General features: G+C 52.8%; 1 protein-coding gene across 5 annotated transcripts in view; it reads left to right on the top strand.

The window, feature by feature from the left end:
• add2 (adducin 2 (beta)) overlaps nucleotides 1-23,369 on the top strand; it is a 71,690-nt gene that overhangs the window by 9,294 nt on the left and 39,027 nt on the right. Inside the window, exon 1 of one of the 5 annotated variants that reach the window (XM_048522961.2) lies at nucleotides 16,835-16,977. The exons of 2 other annotated variants lie outside the window; for them this stretch is intronic. The gene's annotated coding sequence lies outside the window, so the exon portion shown is untranslated. Of the gene's footprint in view, nucleotides 1-16,834; nucleotides 16,978-23,369 lie in introns of those variants that run through there. 2 more of the 5 variants (XM_048522959.2, XM_048522957.2) reach the window with 2 other exon arrangements.

Here is a 23,369-nt window from a genome sequence, read left to right as displayed (position 1 = left end):
TCATACGCTCTCTCTCTCACACATTGACACACATACTGTCTCTCACTCACTTACAGTCACACATACACAGTCTCACAAACACACACACACACACACACACACACGTGCACAGTCACACAGCCCCACAGACACCCACACACAAAGAGTCACAAATACAGTTTCTCCCTCTCTCACACACACGCACACACTCTCTCTCTCACACACGGATGCACAATCCCTCTCTCTGTCACACACACACACACACACACACACACACACACACACACACACACACACACACACACACACAGATGCACAGTCCCTCTCTGATGAAGGGTCTAGGCCAGAAACATCAGCTTTTGTGCTCCTGAGATGTTGCTTGGCCTGCTGTGTTCATCCAGCTCCACACTTTGTTATCTTGGATTCTCCAGCATCTGCAGTTCCCATTATCACTGCACAGTCCCTCTCTCTCTCTCTCTCTCTCACACACACACACACACACACACACACACACACACACACACACAACACAGTCACACAGCTTCACACACATACTCACTCATTCTCACATGCGCGCATTCTCTCTCTCTCGCACACACACGCACATATTCTCTCTCTCTCACACAAACACATGCACACACACACACATAGTCACATGGCCCCCCACACACACACAGTCACACACAAACACACACACACTCTCTCTCACACACACACTCATAGTCACAGCCACACACACAAGCACACACAGTCTTTCATTCACACACACACACACTCTCTCCGTCTTTCTCTCTGACACAGACACACACACACAAACCGCCTCAGACACACAGACACTCACACACACATGCACACACACAGAGTCACAAATACACTCCCTCAAGCAAACACACAAAAACCGACAGGAACACATGCACTCACAGTCACATAGCTGCACAGATGCACACACACAATCATTCATACAGTCTCACAAACACACACGCATGCACAGTCACACACAGAGTCATGCAGCCACACACACAGTCTCGCACACACTCTCTCATGCACACACGCAAAGTCTCTCTCTCTCTCACACAGACACACTTTCGCTCATACATATGCTCACTCTCACTCATACTCACGCTCTCTCTCTCACACATTGACACACATACTGTCTCTCACTCACTTACAGTCACACATACACAGTCTCACAAACACACACACATGCACAGTCACACAATCCTACAGATACCCACACACAAAGAGTCACAAATACACAGCTTCTCCCTCTCTCACACACACGCACACACTCTCTCTCACACACACACTCATAGTCACAGCCACACACACAAGCACACACAGTCTTTCATTCACGCACACACACTCTCTCCGTCTTTCTCTCTGACACAGACACACACACACAAACCGCCTCAGACACACAGACACTCACACACACATGCACACACACACCGAGTCACAAATACACTCCCTCAAGCAAACACACAAAAACCAACAGGAACACATGCACTCACAGTCACATAGCTGCACAGATGCACACACACAATCATTCATACAGTCTCACAAACACACACGCATGCACAGTCACACAATGCACCAATACACACACACACACACAAACAGAGTCACACATACACCATCTCACACACACATACACACACACACACACACACACACACACACACACACACACACAGAGTCATGCCGCCGCACAGACAGTCACACACACACACTCTCATGCACACACGCAAAGTCTCTCTCTCTCACACATTGACACGCAGACACACTGTCTCTCACTCACTTACAGTCACACACACACAGTCGCACAAACACACACACATGCACAGTCACACAGCCCCACAGACACCCACACACAAAGAGTCACAAATACACAGTTTCTGCCTCTCTCACACACACACGGACACACTTGCTCTCACATGTACACACATAGTCGCATGCTGCCACACATACACAATCACGCATGGATAGCTTCACACACCCAGTCTCTTTCTCTCTCACACACACACACAGTCATGCAGCCACACACATTCTTTCTCACACGCACATAAGCACTGTCTGTCTCTCTCATTGACACACATTCTCTCTCTCACACATAGATGTACACACTGTCTCTCACTCACTCACACACACACTCACACACTCTCTCACTCACTCACACACTCTGTCTCACTCACACACACTCTCTCTTTCCACACGTATAGACACACACATTCACACACAGGCTTCACACACAAACATACAGTGACACATACATAGTCTCACAAACACACACACATACAAAGTCTGTCTCTCTCTCTCTCACAAACACACACACTTGCACAGCGGCACAAACAGACGCACACACAGACGCACACACACAGTCACACATACACAGTCTGTCTTACCCTCTCCCACACACACATGCACAGTCATGCAGCCACACATGCACAGTCACACAACCTCTCACAGACACATAGTCACACTGCCTCATATGCACACACAGACAGTCTCTCTCTCACACACACACGTACACTTACACACTGTTTCTCTCTCTTTCTCTCTCTCTCTCATACTCTTACTCTCTCACACACACTCTGTCTCACTCACGCACCCTATCTTTCACACCCAAGCACACACTCTGTCTCACTCACACACATGGACATACGCTCACACATAGACACACACACACAGCCACATACACTCAAACACGGTCACACAGCCACACACACACTCTCACTCACACTCACGCTGAAACACAAACTCTCTCTCTCTCTCACACACACCCACTCACACTGACACACACAGGTATGGACACACAGACACGGATACCCACAGAGTCACATGATGTCTCTCTCTCTCTCTCTCTCTGTCTCACACACACACATGCACACACACACACCACATACGCACTGTCTCTCTCAGTCATACATACATATGTACACACACTTTCTGTCTCACACACACTCTCTCACTCATACATACTCTCTCTTTCACTCATAAACACACTCCCTTTCAATCATACTCAACCTCTCTCTCAAACACTGACACACACACTCTCTCCCACACTCACTCACACTCTCTTTCTCACTCATACTCATGCTCTCTCTCTCTCTCACACACACACACACACACACACACTCTTTCTTACGGACACACACACATTCACACACAGCCTCACACACAGAAATGCACAGACATACACACACACAGAGAGCCTCAGACACAACACACACACATAGAATCTCACATACTTACACATACTCACATGCACACACACTCGCACATACATGGAGTCACACAGCCTCACACACACACTCTCAGACTCACATGCACACACACACTCTCTCTCACTCACTTACTCATCTCTCACTTCCACTCTCTCACACACAGATACACACAGCCTCACACACAGTCACATACACTCAAACACGGTCACACAGCCGCACACACACTCTCACTCACACTCACGCTCTCACACAAACTCTCTCTCTCTCTCTCTCTCTCACACACACACACACACACACACACACAAACACAGACACACACACACACACACACACAAACACAGACACACACACACACACACAAACACAGACACACACACACACACACACACACACACACACAGATATGGACACACAGACACGGATACCCACAGAGTCACACAATCTCACTCTCTCTCTCTCTCTCTCTGTCTCTCTCTCACACACACACACACATACGCACTGTCTCTCTCACTCAAATACATACATATGTACACACACTTTCTGTCTCACACACACTCTCTCACTCGTACATACTCTCTCTTTCACTCATAAACACATTCCCTTTCAATCATACTCAACCTCTCTCTCTCTCAAACACTGACACACACACTCTCTCCCACACTCACATACTCTCTCTCTCTCTCACACACTCTCTCTTTCTTACAAACACACACACATTCACACACAGTCTCACAGACAGAAACGCACAGACACACACACACATAGAATCTCACATACTTACACACACACTCACATGCACACAAACTCACACATACATGCAGTCACACAGCCTCACACACACACTGTCAGACTCACATGCACACAGACTCTCTCTCTCACACACTCTCTCTCACTCACTTACTCATGCACATGCATTCCTCTCTCACTTACACTCTCTCACACACAGTCACATTTGCATACACATACACACACATGCTCTGTCACACACACACACTCTATTACACATTCTGTCTCACACACACTCTCTCCCTCTCTCTCGCTCACACACACACACTCTCTCTCTCACACACACGCACACACTATTACACATTCTGTGTCACACACACTGTCTCCCTCTCTCTTTCTCACAGACACACATGCGCACACACACACACACACACACACACACACAGTCACATGTATGTACACAGACACACACACAGTCTCTATCTCTGTCTCTCACACACAGATGCACATTCTGTCTCTTGCTCGCTCACACACACTCACACTCTTTCTCTCTCTCACACAGTCTGTCTCTCTCTCACACACACATACACATTCATTCACATACACACACACTCACACACATTCTCACACTCATTCTCTCACACTCTCTCTCTCACATGGATGCCCACACACACTCTCACACTGTCATTCTCACACACACACTCTCGCATGCACACAGGCACACACACACATACACACACACAGTGGCATACATCACCTCACGGAGACACACTCAGGTACGCAAATCTCTCACACACAGTCACAGACACACACAAACACCGCCACAAGCACACACCGACACACTCGTGCATGTACCACACACACACACACACATACACACCCCGATACACACACATACACACAAATACATGCCAATTCAAGCATACACACACAAACACAAGCCAATACACAGCATGTACACACACATGTGCCAATACACACACACACACAAACACATGCCAATACACGCATGCGCACGCACACACACATGCACACAAACACATGCACACAAACATATGCCAATACACGTGCGTACACATACAAACACATGCCAGTACAAATGCGCACGTGCATACGCACACACACACACACTCACACACACACACACACACTCACACACACACACACACGCAGTCTCTCTCAGACACATACAAATGATGAATTTCTCTGCACCCTCCTGTTGAAGTGACAGTCACAAAGTGCTGCCTTTAGGGAGTCTCTTCCTCACTATTTGAAAGAAACAGTCGGGCGGGGGCATGGTGAATGTGGGGAGGGGATGGTCCAGGCTCCGTTTCACATTGAGCAGTGATGGCACAGGCCAAACTGAGCTGCAAACTGCCCCGTGCTCGGAATACCCGCTCTAGGCCCGTGCCACTGGCAAAAGGCCATTTTATTCACAACCCTCTATTGGACTCCTCCTTACACACCGATCCCAAAACCTCTTCCCTCCCACCCCAGACCTCCATATCGCCAATGTTGGGGGGGGAGGGAAATAAAAAGTCCCTTGCACTCTAGCCAAGGGTCCAATCTCCTCTTGAAGGCCTGAAATATTCCCACCTTGCTCAGGGGCGCTGGTTTCCTGGATCTTGGAAAGAGGGGCATTGGTAGATCGAAGGGTATGGCCCTTGGAGAGGAGACCCGACTCCAAACAAACCAGAACGACGGAGAATCCACACTGTACTGAGCCAGTGCCAGGATTGAAGCCAGGGGCGTCGCCATTCCAGGCGGGCACGGAGTTCGGGCCGCTGTACCCATTCAGAGGAATCAGAGGCAATCTTACTGAGAACTGAAAGATTCTTTGATGGGGGGAAGGGGGTGGGGAGATGAGGACAGCGTTGTTTCCCCTTGTGGGAGAGTCTAGCATCAGAGGGTGTAATCTCAGAGTAAGACAGAGATGAGGTTGGAGTCTCTCCTCTCCCGAGGGGAGCGAATGTGCGGAATTCTTCGCCGCGGATCGTGAAGTCTGGTCCCTCTTCCACTCGCGCCTGGAGTCACATGGAGGGCTAGGCTGGTTTAAGGACAAGGGTGGAGTTGTTGTTGGCGGGGGTATGGAGGAGGAAGTCGGGGGGGGGGGTTGCTATTGACAGCTGATGGCGACGGCTGAACACTTTGGTCTTACAAATATCGCGGGGCATGCACGATTTTTTTAAAAAAGCCTGAGGTTACGGGGACAAAAGCAAAACTCAACAGAAATCCCCACCCTCTGCTCAAAGGACAGCTCAGTTTCCTGAGCCTGTCCCCAGCCAGGGAGGCAGAGGTAAGGATGGCCCAGGAATATAACCGTGGAATATTTATCTGCGGACTTCGTAGAGTTCTGGGGGGTTTTTGTGTCTCTTTGACTTCCAGCGTGTAAAATGTCTCCTTTGTTTCCGCCTTGCTCTGAGGCAGCAGCAGTTGCTGGGGGGAGGCAGTGAATGGGAGATGCGTGCCTCTGTGTAGCCGGGAGTAAGGACATAAGCGAAACGTAGGCCCGAAGTCGACCTGATCTGCTGTTTGTTTGTGGAAACATCTGCCTGCCTCTGTTTTGCATTCCCTCCCAACTTGCCCCCACTGCCCGGCCAGCCGTCGCCGTGAGCCGCTTGAAATTCCAGCCAGGCCACTTTCGGAGTATTATGAGCCTTTCTGGTCACTGTGCTCTCGGTAGGCTGTGGAAGCTTTGGAGAGGGGACAGCAGAGGTGTATCAGGATGTTGCCTGAATTGGAGCGTAGTAGCTGTGAGGAAAGAGCGAGGGACGACCTGAAAGAAACCCGTAAAATCATGAGAGGCTGGGACAGGGTGGAGAGTTGGAATCTTTTTCTCAGGATGGAAATGTCAAATAGCAAGGGGGGGGGCTTAGGTTCAAGGTGAGAGGGGAGAGTTTAAAGATGAGTGAGGCAAGCTTTTTTGCACACAGAGGGTGGGTGGTACCTGGAACACTGGCGGGGGAGGTGGGAGAGGCAGATACCATAGCGACGACTGAGGGGCATTTCCATTAACAGACAGGGATTGGGGGGATACAGACTGTGTGCTGGCGGATGGGAGCAGCTTGGAATCGCGGTCAGAACGGGCCTGGTGGGCCGAAGGCCTGTTCCTGCGCTGTACGGCCCGATGTTCTGTGCGATCCCCAGCCCCCACACTTCATTTCTCGCAAGCTGTTAGTTCGGTTGAAGCCAGGAACTCACATTGGAAGAGGAAATTCAGATGGAACCCGCATCCTGAGATGTACTGGCCCTGAACTGTACAAATGATCGCTCGACTCTTATAAACTGAAAGTCAGCCTCTCTGTTCGCTGTTTCCCCTCCCCCCGCATCAGACACCCCCCAGGGACAGGGACAGCACGGGGTTAGATGCAGGGTAAAGCTCCCTCTACACTGTCCCCCCATCAGGGACAGCACGGGGTTAGATACAGGGTAAAACTCTCTCTACACTGTGCCCCATCAAACACCCCCCAGGACAGGGACAGCACGGGGTTAGATACAGTGTAAAACTCCCTCTACACTGTGCCCCATCAAACACCACCCAGGACAGGGACAGCACGGGGTTAGATACAGGGTAAAGCTCTCTCTACACTGTTCCCCCCCCCCCCCACCAACCACATTCAGACACTCCCAGGGACAGGGGCAGAGGTTGTGGAGAATCGATGATGGTTTTAATTGCCTTTTGAGCCTGGAGCGAATATTTGAAACTTCCCTTTGGGTGTAAAAGGTTGTCCTTCCCAGTCTGATGTGAGGGGTTCGTTTGGGCCAGGTTCATAGACACCTCCTCTACCCCCCGGTCGAGGTCCACGCCTACTCGGGAGATCTGCCCCGGGGTGGGGGGGGGGGGGTGAGTGCCATAACCATCCCATGCCCGCCATGTGCCCGCTCAATCTGCCGAGGTGGGCACTCAGTCCGAGGGTGACTCGTGATGAGCAGAGCCGATGCCAGCCTCACCAGAAGTGCCCGCCTGCCAACGGTAAAAGCATCGGTTCAGTCGCGGCTCGGCGCTTTGATGGTCAGATATTGCTCCCATCAGATGGGTGAGGGCAGCCGTTTAGGGCACCCTCAACTCCCCGGCATGGCCTCTGGCCCAAGAGCAAGGTGCCGTTCCCCATTCCCGCGCTCCATGGGTCTCCCATGAACCCAGCCCCTCACCGCGGCCTGTGGACTCAACCTGAGGGTCAGATCCAAGGCGGGGGCGGGTTGGCGTTAGAATTACAGCAGGGATTTACAGAAATCTCACTCCGTATTCCCTCAACCCCGGGAGGATTATGAGACTGAAGGAGCTCATTCCTGGTGTTTCTTTTCAAGTTTCTGTGGGTTTTTATCTTAAATTTGTTTTGCGTCATAGTGTTGTCCAATTAGGAGTGGAGTTTAACTCGGATAACTGTGAGGTGTTACATTGTGGGAAGACAAACCAGTTCATGGGAAGGTCCTGGGGAGTGTTGCTGAACAGAGGGACCTTGGGGGGGGCAGGTACAGAGATCCCTGAAAGTGGAGTTGCAGGTAGACAGGGCGGTGAGGGAGGTGTTCGGTACGCTCGCCTTTATTGGTCAGTGCGTTGAGTAGTGGGAGTTGGGAGGGTCATGTTGCGGCTGTACAGGACATTGGTTAGGGCCACTTTTGGAATACTGCGTTCAATTCCGGTCTCCCTGCTACAGGAAGGATGTTGTTAAACGTGAAAGGGTTCAGAAAAGATTTACAAGGACGTTACCGGAGGGTTTGAATTATAGGGAGAAGCTCAATAGGCTGGGGCTGTTTTCCCTGGAGCGTCGGAGGTTCAGGGGGTGACCCTTATCGAGGTTGATGAAATAATGAGGGGCATGGATAGGGTGAATAGCCAAGGTCTTTCTCCCCAGGGTAGTGGAGTCCAAAACCAGAGGGGTTAAGGTGAGAAGGGAAAGATTTAAAAGGGACCTGAGGGGCAACTTTTTCACACAGAGGGTGGTGTGTGTATGGAATGAGCCTCCAGAGGAAGGGGTGGAGGCTGGTACAGAGACAGCATTTAAAAGGCATCTGGATGGGGACATGGATAGGAAGGGTTTCGAGGGATAGGGGCCAAATGCTGGCAGATGGGACTAGATTAATCTAGGATATCTGGGCATCATGGATGAAGTGGGCCGAAGGGCCTGTTTCCGTGCTGTATGACTCTAATGCTGGAGAAACTCAGCAGGTCGGCCTGTATTTGTGGAGAGAGAGAGAGAAAGCAGGGTTGACGGTTTCAGTCCGACATGAGCCTGCTGATCCAGTCTCTCCTCTTACATCAGTCTGTGCCATCCCAGGAATCAGTCTGAGGAAATCTTCGCCGCACTCCAATCCATCACCAAAGCCCCCTCCCCTCGGATATGGAGACCCCCAAAAACCGCCAACACACAACACTCCAGAGTGCAGTCTCATCCTGTCCACTTGCAGTGAGACATTCCTGCTCCTGTGCTCCGATGCTCTCTCAAATATTCGCCATAACTCACAGTGATCTGATTGCTCGTCCCCTGGGGAGGAGGAAGAGAAAGGTGGAAAGAGATGGCAGGACAGGAAGGACCAGCGGAAAGTAATGTGTTGGGAGGAAACAGGAACTCGTTCGGATAAGAATCTCTTGTCAGGAAGCATTTACTGACAAAAGGAAGTTGTGTATGAGAATTGCAGAGTAATTCGCTCCTTTTGGTGAAATGTAGCGCTTTATTCAGAGAATGCTTGCAGGCCCGAAGTGTGGGCATGGTCAGTGCGTGATTACAGACCACCCCTCGCCCATTCCCCCGCGCCTTTCGCAGAGTCTTCAGGCCAGCTCAGCACAGCCCCTGCATTTGTATAGCACCCCTCTCGAGTGAAACAACCTCTTCCCTGTGTAGGAGAGTCAACGATGTCTTTCCTGGGAGAACCAGGCAAGCCTGGGAGAAATTCGCTAAGGCTGGAAAGCGGCCGTGACCGAGATGCTCAATCTCTTTGGGAAGGAGTTGGGTGTAATTCTTGGGAGAAAGCAGGGAATGGGAGGGGATGAGGAGGTTGTGGGGGTGCGGGGATAGGTACTGAGTTCGGTGATCAGCCCACGATCGGATCCGAGGGTGGGAGGAGCAGGCTGGAAGGGCCGATTGGCCAACACTGAGCTCCGATTCTCTCAGTTTCTTCCTCTCACCAACGCACACTCCTTCCAGGACCCCTTGTGCAACTGAATAGCTGTGGGTCGGGGTCGGGGGGGTTGTGGTATGGGGTCACATGTAGGCCAGACCACGTAGAGGGAGGGTGGGGGCAGGATTATGGCCATCCCAGTCACTGTCAACGGCAAAGGGCAGGATGCGGGTGGTAGCAATAACCTCGTTCACTGCTGTCAAGTCCTGGCAGAATTTGAACGTTCGGACAGTATCGCATCTCATTCTTCAAAACACCGATTGGGTAATTTAACACGGCCAACTCACCCTAACCTGCACATCCCTGGGCACTATGGGTAATTTAGCATGGCCAGTACACCCTAACCTGCACATCCCTGGGCACTATGGGTAATTTAACACGGCCAACTCACCCTAACCTGCACATCCCTGGGCACTATGGGTAATTTAGCATGGCCAACTCACCCTAACCTGCACATCCCTGGGCACTATGGGTAATTTAACACGGCAAACTCACCCTAACCTGCACATCCCTGGGCACTATGGGTAATTTAACACGGCAAACTCACCCTAACCTGCACATCCCTGGGCACTATGGGTAATTTAACACGGCCAACTCACCCTAACCTGCACATCCCTGGGCACTATGGGTAATTTAACACGGCCAACTCACCCTAACCTGCACATCCCTGGGCACTATGGGTAATTTAACACGGCCAACTCACCCTAACCTGCACATCCCTGGGCACTATGGGTAATTTAACACGGCCAACTCACCCTAACCTGCACATCCCTGGGCACTATGGGTAATTTAACACGGCCAACTCACCCTAACCTGCACATCCCTGGGCACTATGGGTAATTTAACACGGCCAACTCACCCTAACCTGCACATCCCTGGGCACTATGGGTAATTTAACACGGCCAACTCACCCTAACCTGCATATCCCTGGGCACTATGGGTAATTTAACACGGCCAACTCACCCTAACCTGCACATCCCTGGGCACTATGGGTAATTTAACACGGCCAACTCACCCTAACCTGCACATCCCTGGGCACTATGGGTAATTTAACACGGCCAACTCACCCGAACCTGCACATCCCAGGGCACTATGGGTAATTTATCACGGCCAACGCACCCTAACCCGCACATCCCTGGGCACTATGGATAATTTAGCACGGCCAACGCACCCTAACCTGCACATCCCTGGGCACTATGGGTAATTTAGCACGGCCAACTCACCCTAACCTGCACATCCCTGGGCACTATGGGTAATTTATCACGGCCAACTCACCCTAACCTGCACATCCCTGGGCACTATGGGTAATTTATCACGGCCAACTCACCCTAACCTGCACATCCCTGGGCACTATGGGTAATTTATCACGGCCAACTCACCCTAACCCGCACATCCCTGGGCACTATGGGTAATTTAGCACGGCCAACGCACCCTAACCCGCACATCCCTGGGCACTGTGGGTAATTTAGCATGGCCAACTCACCCTAACCTGCACATCCCTGGGCACTATGGGTAATTTAACACGGCCAACTCACCCTAACCTGCACATCCCTGGGCACTATGGGTAATTTATCACGGCCAACTCACCCTTACCCGCACATCCCTGGGCACTATGGGTAATTTAACACGGCCAACTCACCCTAACTTGCACATCCCTGGGCACTATGGGTAATTTAGCACGGCCAACGCACCCTAACCTGCACATCCCTGGGCACTATGGGTAATTTAACACGGCCAACTCACCCTAACCTGCACATCCCTGGGCACTATGGGTAATTTAACACGGCCAACTCACCCTAACCTGCACATCCCTGGGCACTATGGGTAATTTAGCACGGCCAACGCACCCTAACCCGCACATCCCTGGGCACTATGGGTAATTTAGCACGGCCAACGCACCCTAACTCGCACATCCCTAGGCACTATGGGTAATTTAGCAAGGCCAACGCACCCTAACCTGCACATCCCTGGGCACTATGGGTAATTTATCACGGCCAACGCACCCTAACCTGCACATCCCTGGGCACTATGGGTAATTTAGCAAGGCCAACGCACCCTAACCTGCACATCCCTGGGCAGTATGGGTAATTTAGCACGGCCAACGCACCCTAACCCGCACATCCCTGGGCACTATGGGTAATTTAGCACGGCCAACGCACCCTAACCTGCACATCCCTGGGCACTATGGGTAATTTATCATGGCCAACTCACCCTAACCTGCACATCCCTGGGCACTATGGGTAATTTAGCACGGCCAACTCACCCTAACCTGCACATCCCTGGGCACTATGGGTAATTTATCACGGCCAACTCACCCTAACCTGCACATCCCTGGGCACTATGGGTAATTTAGCACGGCCAACTCACCCTAACCTGCACATCCCTGGGCACTATGGGTAATTTAGCACGGCCAACTCACCCTAACTTGCACATCCCTGGGCACTATGGGTAATTTAGCACGGCCAACGCACCCTAACCTGCACATCCCTGGGCACTATGGGTAATTTAACACGGCCAACTCACCCTAACCTGCACATCCCTGGGCACTATGGGTAATTTAACACGGCCAACTCACCCTAACCTGCACATCCCTGGGCACTATGGGTAATTTAGCACGGCCAACGCACCCTAACCCGCACATCCCTGGGCACTATGGGTAATTTAGCACGGCCAACGCACCCTAACTCGCACATCCCTAGGCACTATGGGTAATTTAGCAAGGCCAACGCACCCTAACCTGCACATCCCTGGGCACTATGGGTAATTTATCACGGCCAACGCACCCTAACCTGCACATCCCTGGGCACTATGGGTAATTTAGCAAGGCCAACGCACCCTAACCTGCACATCCCTGGGCAGTATGGGTAATTTAGCACGGCCAACGCACCCTAACCCGCACATCCCTGGGCACTATGGGTAATTTAGCACGGCCAACACACCCTAACCTGCACATCCCTGGGCACTATGGGTAATTTATCACGGCCAACTCACCCTAACCTGCACATCCCTGGGCACTATGGGTCATTTAGCACGGCCAACTCACCCTAACCTGCACATCCCTGGGCACTATGGGTAATTTATCACGGCCAACTCACCCTAACCTGCACATCCCTGGGCACTATGGGTAATTTATCACGGCCAACTCACCCTAACCTGCACATCCCTGGGCACTATGGGTAATTTAGCACGGCCAACTCACCCGAACCTGCACATCCCTGGGCACTATGGGTAATTTAGCACGGCCAATCCACCCTAACCTGCACATCCCTGGGCACTATGGGTAATTTAGCACGGCCAACTCACCCTAACCTGCACATCCCTGGGCACTATGGGTAATTTAGCACGGCCAACTCACCCTAACCTGCACATCCCTGGGCACTATGGGTAATTTAGCACGGCCAACTCACCCTAACCCGCACATCCCTGGGCACTATGGGTAATTTAGCACGGCCAATCCACCCTAAACTGCACATCCCTGGGCACTATGGGTAATTTAGCACGGCCAATCCACCCTAACCCGCACATCCCTGGGCACTATGGGTAATTTAGCACGGCCAATCCACCCTAACCTGCACATCCCTGGGCACTATGGGTAATTTAGCACGGCCAATCCACCCTAACCCGCACATCCCTGAGCACTATGGGTAATTTAGCACGGCCAATCCACCCTAACCCGCACATCCCTGGGCACTATGGGTAATTTAGCACGGCCAATCAACCCTATCCCGCACATCCCTGAGCACTATGGGTAATTTAGCACGGCCAATCCACCCTAACCCGCACATCCCTGGGCACTATGGGTAATTTAGCACGGCCAACGCACCCTAACCTGCACATCCCTGGGCACTATGGGTAATTTAGCACGGCCAACGCACCCTAACCCGCACATCCCTGGGCACAATGGGTAATTTATCACGGCCAACGCACCCTAACCCGCACATCCCTGGGCACTATGGGTAATTTAGCACGGCCAACGCACCCTAACCCGCACATCCCTGGGCACTAAGGGTAATTTAGCACGGCCAACGCACCCTAACCCGCACATCCCTGGGCACTATGGGTAATTTAGCCTGGCCAATCCACCCTAACCTGCACATCCCTGGGCACTATGGGTAATTTAGCACGGCCAATCCACCCTAACCCGCACATCCCTGGGCACTATGGGTAATTTAGCACGGCCAATCCACCCTAACCTGCACATCCCTGGGCACTATGGGTAATTTAGCACGGCCAATCCACCCTAACCCGCACTTCCCTGGGCACTATGGGTAATTTAGCACGGCCAATCCACCCTAACCCGCACATCCCTGGGCACTATGGGTAATTTAGCACGGCCAATCCACCCTAACCCGCACATCCCTGAGCACTATGGGTAATTTAGCACGGCCAATCCACCCTAACCCGCACATCCCTGGGCACTATGGGTAATTTAGCACGGCCAATCCACCCTAACCCGCACATCCCTGAGCACTATGGGTAATTTAGCACGGCCAATCCACCCCAACCCGCACATCCCTGGGCACTATGGGTAATTTAGCACGGCCAACGCACCCTAACCTGCAAATCCCTGGGCACTATGGGTAATTTAGCACGGCCAACGCACCCTAACCCGCACATCGTGGGCACTATGGGAAATTTATCACGGCCAACGCACCCTAACCTGCACATCCCTGGGCACTATGGGTAATTTAGCACGGCCAACGCACCCTAATCCGCACATCCCTGGGCACTATGGGTAATTTAGCACGGCCAACGCACCCTAACCCGCACATCCCTGGGCACTAAGGGTAATTTAGCACGGCCAACGCACCCTAACCCGCACATCCCTGGGCACTCTGGGTAATTTAGCACGGCCAACGCACCCTAACCCGCACATCCCTGGGCACTATGGGTAATTTATCACGGCCAACGCACCCTAACCTGCACATCCCTGGGCACTATGGGTAATTTATCACGGCCAACGCACCCTAACCCGCACATCCCTGGGCACTATGGGTAATTTAGCACGGCCAACGCACCCTAACCCGCACATCCCTGGGCACTATGGGTAATTTAGCACGGCCAACGCACCCTAACCCGCACATCCCTGGGCACTATGGGTAATTTAGCACGGCCAACGCACCCTAACCCGCACATCCCTGGGCACTATGGATAATTTCGCACGGCCAACGCACCCTAACCTGCACATTCCTGGGCACTATGGGTAATTTAGCACGGCCAACCCACCCTAACCCGCACATCCCTGGGCACTATGGGTAATTTAGCACGGCCAATCCACCCTAACCCGCACATCCCTGGGCACTATGGGTAATTTAGCACGGCCAACGCACCCTAACCCGCACATCCCTGGGCACTATGGGTAATTTAGCACGGCCAACGCACCCTAACCCGCACATCCCTGGGCACTATGGGTAATTTAGCACGGCCAACGCACCCTAACCCGCACATCCCTGGGCACTATGGGTAATTTAGCACGGCCAACGCACCCTTACCCGCACATCCCTGGGCACTATGGGTAATTTAGCACAGCCAACGCACCCTAACCCGCACATCCCTGGGCACTATGGGTAATTTAGCACGGCCAACGCACCCTAACCTGCACATCCCTGGGCACTATGGGTAATTTTGCACGGCCAACGCACCCTAACCTGCACATCCCTGAGCACTATGGGTAATTTAGCACGGCCAACGCACCCTAACCTGCACATCCCTGGGCACTATGGGTAATTTAGCACGGCCAACGCACCCTAACCCGCACATCCCTGGGCACTATGGGTAATTTAGCACGGCCAACGCACCCTAACCTGCACATCCCTGGGCACTATGGGTAATTTAGCACGGCCAACGCACCCTAACCTGCACATCCCTGGGCACTATGGGTAATTTAGCACGGCCAACGCACCCTAACCCGCACATCCCTGGGCACTATGGGTAATTTAGCAAGGCCAACGCACCCTAACCTGCACATCCCTGGGCACTATGGGTAATTTAGCACGGCCAACGCACCCTAACCTGCACATCCCTGGGCACTATGGGTAATTTAGCACGGCCAACGCACCCTAACCTGAGAGATAATGGGAACTGCAGATGCTGGAGAATTCCAAGATAGCAAAATGTGAGGCTGGATGAACACAGCAGGCCAAGCAGCATCTCAGGAGCACAAAAGCTGACGTTTCGGGCCTCGACCCTTAACCTGCACATCCCTGGGCACTATGGGTAATTTAGCACGGCCACCCACCCTAACCATCACATCCCTGGGCGCTATGGGTAATTTAGCATGGCCAATCCACCCTAACCTGCACATCCCTGTGCACTATGGGTAATTTAGCATGGCCAATCCACCCTAACCTGCACATCCCTGTGCACTATGGGTAATTTAGCATGGCCAATCCACCCTAACCTGCACATCCCTGGGCACTATGGGTAATTTCGCACTGCCAACCTTCCTAACCGGCACATCCCTGGGCTGTGGGACGATACGTGAGCAGATCGGGGGGAAGAATATGCAAACTTTCCCTTACAGGGACAGGTTCCCCCTCCGCCCCCCGGGTTGGAGTTGAAGCCGGATCCCCTCAGGCACACAGTGCTTGCCCCTCCCGAGCCTCTGCAGCCTGTTGCCGGTTTCTGTTCCGCTGCTCGGTTTGCTGCCTCACATGTCGCCAGCCCCCGGCGCTGGGTGGGGGAGCTCTGGGACCTGTCTGTGTGTGTCCCACGCCCCGTTCTGCATTTCGAGATAACCGCTGGGTGGCCGCTATCGGCGGACGGGCAGCTGCTCGCCTGTGGGTTTGGGGGAGGATGCGGGAGCCCTCCTCCCTCCTCTTCCTGCCTCCCTCTCTCTCTGGGTTGGGGTGACCAGCTTTGAACGAGCCAGGGCAATACCTGGGCGCTGGAAAGGTCCGGAGGCCACAGCAATGCAGCAGCTGCGGAGGTAACAGATCGCCTGCTTTTGGGGATGGAGGGACTGGAATATTCTCTCCCCAGGAGGGGAGTTGTTTTGTTGTAGTTATTACAGGCTCGGGAGGAGTGGTGGCGGGGGGTCTATGTGCTGCATGGCTCAGTCCCTGAGGAAGAGCCTGCCACTGACCGTGTTGAGGCTGAATTGATGTGTCGCCGCGGGGGACGTGGCCGAAGGATTCTCCTGGCCCGTTTCTTGGCAGGGCGCAGCATCCTGCGGGGAAGGAAACGGGGGCAAAGGATGCGGGTTAAGTCAATGTGGGGAACGTCGGAGGGTCAGGTTAGACCCGAACAGGCTGTAGCCCCCCACCCTCCGCATCTCCTTACCAGGGAATGACAGGGAGCTGGCGGTGGACAGCCGGGAGAGTGGGGAAGGGGTGTGGGCTGCAGTGCATCTCCCACTCAAACAGCTGTGAGGTTTTGAAGGATTTTTTTCATCTGTGTGTGTGAGAGTGTGTGTGTGTATATGTGTGTGAGAGTATGAGTGAGTGTGTGTGTGTGTGTGTGTGTGTGTGTGTGTGTGTGAGAGGGAGACACAATCTCTTCCTGATTCCTGTGTCAGACACCCAGATACATTGTGTGTCTCTCTCACACACACACACACACACACACACACACACACACACTCACTCATACTCTCACACACATATACACACACACACTCTCACACACACACACACTCTCTCTCACACACCGACTCACACTCACACACACACACTCATGATCTCTCTGTCTCTCTCACTCTCTCTCACACACACACTCATTCTCTCTCTGTCACACACACAGAAACATACACCTCCCCCGCTGACTCCCCAAAGCCAAGTCAGGAATGTGATGGAATACCCCCCTCACTTGCCCCAGATGGGGGCAGCTCCAACAATACTCAAGAAGCTTGACACCATCCAGCGCAGCCCTCCCCCACCCCCCCCCCCCCCGTTCGGTTGGCTCCACATCCACAAACATCCCACTTCCCCCCCCACCACCAACGCTCAGTCACAGCAGTGTGTACCGTCTACAAGATGCCCTGCAGCGACTCACCGAGGCCCCTCAGGCAGCACCTTCCAAACCCACCACCCACTTCCATCCAGAAGGACAAGGGGCAGCAGGTACATGGGAACACACCCCCGCCTCCTGCAAGCTCACCCTCCGAGCCCCTCACCGTCCCCGACTTGGGAAATATATCAGCCGTTCCTTCAGCGTCGCTGGGTCAGAATCCTGGGACTCCCTCCCTGAGGGCACCGTGTGGGGGTCCCTACAGCACACGGGACTGCAGTAGCTCACCCCCCCCCCCCCACCCCCACCTTCTCAAGGGGGGTGCAATTAGGAGGGAACAGGGCAATAAATGCTGGGTCCAGCAAGCGACACCCATGTCTCACAAGTGAATAAATTCAAACATCGGCACTGAGTTGTCAATTTACAATTATGCTTTGTCCATTGGAAGAACTTTTATGAGGGGCCCAGCATCAGATTGTCAATGAACGTTCGCGCCGTGGGTGGTATCGTACCAGTGCAGCGCAGTGGGAAACGACTCAACCCTTCAAGGGCTCCCTGCCATCTTGGAGGCCAATTCACATGAGGCCATTCCCTCCCCTTTAACCCCCTTCTGGTCTGTCTCCTCTGCGCCCTTTGACCCAGCACGAGGCAGGAGTGCCATCTCTGGGTGCTGGGTCAAGACTGGATGCACCAAAGGGTGGAGTGCGTTTTTCTCTGTTACCACACATGGGCTCAGGTCGGTGGGGGGATGGGACATTCGGCTGACCTCTGGCATTTGCTGGCAAGAAACTTTGCATTGGTGAGGCCACTTTTGGAATATCGCGTACGGTCCTGGTCTCCCTGCTGTTGGAAAGGTGTTGTGAAACTTGAAAGGTTTCAGGAAAGGATGTTGCCCGGGTTGGAGAGTTTGAGCTGTAGGGGAGAGGCTGAAAAGGCTGGGGGCCGTTTCTCACTGGAGTCACAGAGGCTGAGGGGTGACTGTATAGAATCGTGAGGAGCCATGTATAACGCGAATAGGCAAGGTCTTTTCCCCCAGGGTGGGGGAGTCCAAAACTAGAGGGGCATTTAAGGTGAGACGGGGAAAGGGACCTGAGGGGCAACTTTTTCACACAGAGGGTCGTGCGTGTATGGAATGAGCTGCCAGAGGAAGTGGTGGAGGCTGGTACAATGACAACATTTACAGGGCATCTGGACGGATACATGGATAGGAAGGGTTTAGAGGGATATGGGCCAAATGCTGGCAAATGGGACCAGATTAATTTATGATACCCAGCCAGCATGGATGAGGTGGGCCGAATGGTTCATGTTTCCATGCTGTAATGACTCCAAGACTCTGTGAACATCCTCTACAGCTGCTCGGGTGAGGTTAAAACAGACCAACCCTCATACCCCCAGGTGCTCCCACCAACATGAGTTCCCCACCCTCGCTCTTGGGGATTAGATTTCCTGCTCAGTGACAGTGACCGACGCTGTTCCCTTTTTGAAAAACACCCTGGTTTCCGCTTATTTTCTCATTTGACGATTGGCACTGCCCCTTCCCTCCCTCCTTGGGTTACCCATTCTGCTGCCATTACCCATGGTGTCACACCTAGAGGTGCCAGGGTCTGCCAAGTGGTAACCGGGGATCAGAGCTGGTTCATCGAGCCTGCTTCACCACTGAATACAGGACAAACAAATCCGTTCTCTCGTGTTTTGGTGTTTTCTTTTATTTTCCTCTCTAACAGTATGTTTGTGCCAGTGTAGAGCCATCTGAGTTGAAACCATGAGCCAAAGGCTGGCACACCAGGGCAGGCAGATTGCCCTTTTGTCTATCTGCAGTGAGCAGATTTCTCAACCAGCCTAATGCTGCCCTGACACATGTTTGGCTATTTACCCCTATCCGTGCCCCTCAGCCTCTGACGCTCCAAGGAAAATAGACCCTGCCTATTCAGCCACTCCCTGTAGCTCAAACCCTCCAACATCCTGTAAATCTTTTCTGAACCCTTTCCAGTTTAACAACATCCTTCCTGCAGCAGGGAGACCAGAATTGAACACAGTATTCCAAAAGTGGCCCTAACCAATGTTGTGTACAGCCGCAACATGACCCTCCCAACTCCCTCCACTCAACGCACTGACCAATACAGGCGAGCGTACCGAACACCTTCCTCACCGCCCTGTCTACCTGCGACTCCACTTTCAGGGAGCTCTGTACCTGCCCCCCAAGGTCTCTCTGTTCAGCAACACTCACCAGGACCTTACCATTAAATGTATAAGTCTTGATGTGCCTTTCAAAAATGCAGCCCCTCACATTTATCTGAATTAAACCCCAGCCGCCTCTCCTTGGCCCATCAGATGGGACAGGATGAATTTGAGATATCTGGTCAGCATGGACAAGTTGGACTGAAGGGTCTGTTTCCATGCTGCACATCTCTGTGATATGCTTGAGGCCATGTACGTGCATGCACTGGACCCTTTCCTTTGGGGGTCAAAGGGATATGTCCTCACTCCAGCCTTTTCTCAGTGAGGGATGGGCTAGGGAGGCAGCAATGTCAATGTCTCCTTACCAATCAGGTTTGACTTCCCGGTTCGGATCTCGCCGGTAAGATTTGGTCATCGACAGCTCAGCCAATCAGTACTCTCGTCTCACATGGCACTTGGCTGTTATTGGTCTGATTTTTGGCTTTCTAGCATTTCAGTCCTGATGCGGGCCGGATGAGAAGCATGGACATCGTATCTCCTTTAAGCGATGTCCAACTTAACCATGCATTTCCTGAGCCCATTCCTTTGCACGTTCCCACCTCTGCTACTCCCGGTACAAGTGAGTGCTTCGTCATTGAGTCAAAGGGCACGTCTTTATTAACGTTGCAATTCCTCACCGGCCCCTGAGGTCAGCCGTGCAGCTCAGGCAATGTTGACGTCCATCGAGAATCCCTCGGCCATTGTTTCGAGGAGGAGCCCTCGCGGTTTATCACTCCCCCCCCCCCCCCCACCACCATTAAGAAAGGCAACATCCTGCAAGCAAATTGACCACCACGTATTCTCATTGCCACGGAGCCCGCGCCTCAAAACCCTCCTGGCTGGCTGCCAGACGCTCGCGGGTCACAGAAGTTGCTATTTAAATGCAGGTATTTCATTGGCGGCTTTCAGGAAAGAGTTAGATTTGGCCCTGGAGGCGAAAGGGGCCGCAGGATCTGGAGGGAGGATGGAAGCCAGGACAGGGGACTGATTTGAATGATCGGCCTGTGGTCACATTGAATAGGGCTGAATGCTCTCCTCCTGTTCCTATTTACTTTGTTTCTATGTTGTGAACCAGTGGCCAATCCAGTGGACAAAAGATCTTGGGTTTTTATTCATTCATGGAATGTGGGTGTCGCTGGTCGGGCCCAGCATTTATTGCCCTGTTCCCCCCTAATTGCCTCCCTTGGGAAGGCGGGGATGAGCCACTGCAGACCATGTGGTGTAGGGACCCCCACACGGTGCCCTCAGGGAGGGAGCCCCAGGATTCTGACCCAGCGACGCTGAAGGAACGGCCGATATATTTCCCAAGTCGGGGACGGTGAGGGGCTCGGAGGGTGAGCTTGCGGGGGTGGGGTGGGGTGTTCCCATGTACCTGCTGCCCCTTGTCCTTCTGGATGGAAGTGGGTGGTGGGTATTGGAAGGTGCTGTTTGAGGGGCCTCGGTGAGTCGCTGCAGGGCATCTTGTAGACGGTACACACTGCTGCGACTGAGCGTCTATGGTTCGGGGAGGGGAGTGGAATGTTTGTGGATGTGGGGCCAGTCGAGCGGGGGAGGGCTTCTTTGTCCCTGGATGGTGTCAAACTTCTCAAGAGTTGTTGGTGCTGCCCCCATCCGGGGCAAGTGGGGGGCATTCCATCGCCCTCCTGACATGTCGATGGTGGGACAGGCTTTAGTGGGGGGGGGGGGGGGCGGTGATGGTCAGGAGGGGAGTTACTTGCTGCAGGATTCCCAGCCTCTGACCTGCTCCTGTAGCCGCTGCGTTTATGTGGGGCTGGTCCTGTTCAGTTTGTGGTCAATGGTAACCCCCAGGATGTTGAGAGTGGGGCGGCGGGGAGGCGGGCTTCAGTGATAGTCACGCCATTGAATGTCAAGGGAGTGATGGTTAGCTTCTCTCTTGTTGGAAATGATAACCGCCAGGATATTGATAGTGGGAGGGATTCAATGATAGCCATGTCAGTACGATTGAGGAGCAGCATTGCAACGGAGATCCTTTTGTCCGGGGTCACTTACTCGCTCCCCAGAGTAACAGCTCCCAACCCAGTCCGCCCTCGGCCTCCACCTTTCTTGGCCCAGTTGCCCAGGTTACTGGTTTAGCTTCCACTGGGTCCCAAGAGGCACGCACAAGTTATGACGCATTTTGTGTAACTTTAATTACAAACTGCGGATGTCGCAGTGAGTGAAAGCACACAAGGTTACATGCGGAGCATTTCCTTCCTCATGACCAGAGGTTGGCCACGAGTAGAGAGCAGGAGGGGCGAAATTTTACAACCTCAGTTTCCTCCTGGAACAGCGGTTCAGGGCCCAGGCATTGCTCACAGGGCCATCGATGAGCGGCAACGTTTCCTGAATTTGTTTCCAATCTCTCTCTCTCCCTCTCCCTGGCTCCTGGACAGTGTTTCCCCTGACCTCCCGCAAATCTCCTCGTTTGGCTGCGTCTCGAAGTTGCTCTGAGAGGGACGCGCTTTGCTGAAACCAACACGGCTGCTCGCTCCCAGCTCTCATTCGCTCAACAATTGCGCCATAGCGGCGATCTGAGCAGCAATTTCATCACCGCGATCACACACCGAGCTTTCTCTTGTAGCTTCCCTCACACTTTACCACAACTGGATGGCAATCGCTTTATGTTTATTCCTCCGCTTGATGCCAACCCAGCGGCCTCTTTAAATGATACCCTTTATAGTTTGCTCCCAACGCTAATGGCTAAACCCTGTACGGAATTACTTCAATGTTTGTAACACAATCCAAATAAATGTGAGGTGATCCCTACGTGCAGGACAAATGAGGGAATGCCGGACAGGTGGTAGGACCCTGGGAAGCACCGAGGACCAGAGGGATCTTGCTGTGCGGGTCCCTTAATGTAGCAGGATAGGGGGATAGAACGGTACAGAAGGGTTATGAAATACCTAGCTTCATTAACCGAGGTGTGGAGTTTAGGAACAGGGAGTTTTGGCTGGGAACTGTATATAAAACCTCGGTTAGGCAACACAGCAAGACTATTGTGTACAAGTTCTGGAATCCCCATTATCGGAGGGATGTGACAGCACTGGGAGAGGGGGCAGACGGAGATTTACCAGGATGTTGCCTCGTGGGGGCTGGAGAGTTTCCATTCTTAAGGAGAAATTGGGACAGACTCGGGGTTGTTTTTCTTAGAGCAGG

Source organism: Stegostoma tigrinum, chromosome 40 (genome assembly GCF_030684315.1).
Source record: "Stegostoma tigrinum isolate sSteTig4 chromosome 40, sSteTig4.hap1, whole genome shotgun sequence".
Taxonomy (NCBI): domain Eukaryota; kingdom Metazoa; phylum Chordata; class Chondrichthyes; order Orectolobiformes; family Stegostomatidae; genus Stegostoma; species Stegostoma tigrinum.
This window is presented reverse-complemented; position numbering and strand designations above follow the sequence as displayed.